The following is a 3,455-nucleotide window of genomic DNA, read 5'->3' as shown; positions in this document are numbered from 1 at the left end:
CATTACATACATATCTACACACATGCATACATTCGTACATACTCACTTGCGTACATATACATACTACCTACATACATACTTTCAAACATACATTCATATCTTCACGTATGCCTACATACGTGCATACGCTCATATATATATACCTACTTGCATACATCCAAAAATACCTTCATTCATACATACAACCTATATTCATACATATATACATACATACCTCCATATGTGTCTACACTTCCTAAAACAAGGAATAAATTAGTCATTCTTAGCTTATACGTGTTTAAAAACGGTCCAGACGGGTTCGCAATGCATCAACGGTTAAAATAAATGATTTTCGCGAAACTGACACCAGCTCGCGTAGCGCCACGGCCTGGGGCCTTCCCCGTCGTGCTACGCCACGGCCTAGTTTTGACAGAATGTCGCAGCTGGTGCTGTATAATTCTCAGCACGACTCGATTTCACAGAAACGAGCATAACTTTCTCGTTTTTGATCCGTTTTACCCGATTCTTTTTCCTACGCGACCGTAATTTAATTCTCCATCGCATGGAGTGAAAATCCAATATTTGGACTACCAAACTTTATGACTTTTAAGCCTTCGGCTTATTAGCCTTTTACTAAATTTTTACCCGTTCATGCATATATCAACATAACTTGTTTCTAATTGTCCGTAAAACCTTTCCCTACATTTTAGACTAAGAATGTAACACCCCAAAATGGGTTTGATAATTTAAACTCGGTTAATATAAAGGAACCGGGTAAAATACCGTTTAGGGTAAAAACGGAACCGTAAATAAAAGTTGACTAGAAATATTTAACCAAGTGGTGACATGTATATAAGTAACAAGATAACGAGTGTAAGTCTCATTATTAATTGAAACGAAGTTTAAGGGACCAAAACCGTTAAAAAGGGAAACATAATCTATTAAATAAAAGGAAAACACACACACACACACTTGGTGTGTGCGTGGAACGAGCAGAAGAAGAAGAACAAGGGTTCAAACCCTTGTTCTTGATAAATCATCAAATTGAAGGGTGGAATGAGGTCCAAATTCACAACTGAACATGAATTAACGATCACCTTCGCAAGGGGATCATAAGGTATGTCTTAAAATTTAGATTTGATGATCTTGTTCGAAGTGGGTTATGATCAATCCATGAATTTGTATGAAATTAAGCATGTAGAGGTGTTAGAAACATCAAGTAGAACTTATGTTATGAGTAAATTCAAGTAATTGGGTGATTTAGAATAAAACCCATTGCATGAGTGTGAAGATGATGATCATGATGAACTTGAAGATGTTATAGTGTGATTTTGTGATATATAGGGTGAAGTATGATAGGCTTAGATAGATAAACTTGATGTGGAATTTGTGATTATGAGATTTTGCTTGAATGTAAGGGTTCATAAGATGAAATAAGGAAGAACATACTTAAAGCACTTGTACATTATGCTTAGAAAATGATACGCGCACCAGGTGTTTGATGAAATGTCTAAAAGACAATAATAAGTGAAATTGTATGCAAGTAGTGGGTAAATGGATATAGTTCATGTGAGTATTATGTAGGGATGATGTCGAGTATGTTTTATGCCTGTTGAGTGGATTAATGATGTTAAGTATGCTTAATGTAGGTCGTATATTAGATGTGAATTTGATATGGTTGTTCACATGTATAAGCATATATGCTAATAAGAATGTGAATGTAATGACATGAGTGTATAGGAATCATGTCAAGATGGATGGGAGCTTTGAAGGCTAACGGGCTAAGAGGACTCAATCAAGTAAGCGAACGAGAATACGGACGCGCAAGGTAAGTGCACTCCGAACTCACTCTTTAGTTGTTAATGTATTTATGATATGTGATTATTGTTGAATGCAATGTAAGAAGATATGGTTTGATGCAAGTAGTAAGTTAAGTTTTTAATGGAATGGGTTAGAAGTGGTTAAGAAAAAGATTCGATTTGGTTGGGTAAGAAAGGGAACTTACATAATGAAATTATGCTTGAATGAATAAGATGACTTATGTATATTTGAGGACATGGTCATGTAAATGGAAGCTAATGTACTAATCGCTTTTCTCTTGAGAATTAATGTGTAGTATAGGCATGGTAACAAAGGATGTGAAGGTTGACTCCACAATCTGATGCGAGTAATCGAGTGGATGGATGAAGGGGCTAGTATAAGATAAAGCATGAAACGTTGACGCGCTATTATGCTTGTGCTAAGATTTTTGTATTATGTCACCGGTTGCTAATAATGTGTTTGAATGTGGTGACTGCAGGCTATACATGTTGGATGTTTCATCTAGAAGCGTACGCGGTTGAAGATCGAGTCAAGACACGGATTGTATGTGGGTGTATATGTAGTCACTTAATTGAGTCATGTATGTTAGTTTTGCATTAAATTATAAAAGAGGTTAATGTATTTAAATGAAAGAAAGAATATCATGAAGGAAAATTTCTAGTTATGTAGTGTCCGCTGCGAATTCTAGGTTAATGCGTTTTAGGGCGTTACAAGTTGGTATCAGAGCCTAGGTTTGAGCGAAATCAAGTACAAATGAGTGAGTACTTGAACTCAAACCTGTGTGCTCTTGTGACTATTGACCCGTACAATCCAAGACTCGATCAAGACCGAAAGGTAAGATTTAACATAAGTAAGTATGTGGGAAGTTACTAATAATGATGAATATTGAAAGGTGAGCTTGATGGATAATGGGGATGTTCCGCAGTCGCAAGCTAGTACGAAAGCTAAGGTGTGTGGTATGTCAGGAAAATGGACCCCAGGTACACAAATTTTAAAAATTTGTAAGCATTAGTATGTAGCATACCCTTATATATGAGGGTGAAATCCTCGAAGGATTCATATGAGTGTGGCACGAACTTAAGATCGGTTCCTGGATATAAAGTGCTAATTCTCATGAAGGCACGAGACTAGTATGTGGATTGCACGCCTGGCCAGTGTGCAAAAAGCACAGGACGCTCGTGAGACCATGAGAGACACCACGTGTATGTCCGGACGAACTGGGATGGGGGTCGTGTGGGAGGGAAAAAGGGGTCCAACGATTCTTTAAGAATCGGGTTGAACATGAGAAAGAAAGAAAAGGATGGAAAGTATGAGTGAAAGGTTTGAATTCGTGAATGAATTCAAACATGAATGGAAAGGAAAGAATGGAAGGTATGAATGAAAGTTTGAATGCGTAGGTGAATACGGATCAAGTTCGCGGAAAAAGTATAATTCGATGCAAGGTAAGTAAAGTTTACGCTCATTTCGTAGAATACTTATTTGTTTTATGGGTGATAGGTACGATAAGGTGAATTTGAAATAAGATGTTCCAACACGAATCGATACGGGTCGGAACAAGTTAGAACTGGCAGTAAACCATATTTGATGGTGAAAAGGGTAAAATGGTAATTTGGTCATGGAATAATGAAGGTATAATGAGTTTTGAAAGATTTTGT

The 3,455-nt window shown here is 36.9% G+C and overlaps 1 long non-coding RNA gene across 1 annotated transcript; it reads left to right on the top strand.

Moving 5' to 3' along the window:
- Positions 1-971: 971 nt before the first annotated feature.
- LOC110937449 lies at positions 972-2,428 on the top strand. The gene is made up of 3 exons (XR_002590793.2): positions 972-1,096; positions 1,720-1,807; positions 2,279-2,428. It is a non-coding gene; the product is annotated as an uncharacterized LOC110937449 (long non-coding RNA).
- Positions 2,429-3,455: the final 1,027 nt, after the last annotated feature.

This window comes from Helianthus annuus, chromosome 1 (genome assembly GCF_002127325.2).
Source record: "Helianthus annuus cultivar XRQ/B chromosome 1, HanXRQr2.0-SUNRISE, whole genome shotgun sequence".
Classification (NCBI taxonomy): Eukaryota; Viridiplantae; Streptophyta; class Magnoliopsida; order Asterales; family Asteraceae; genus Helianthus; species Helianthus annuus.
Note: the sequence above shows the minus strand (reverse complement) of the source record. Positions and strands in the feature narration are given on the sequence as shown.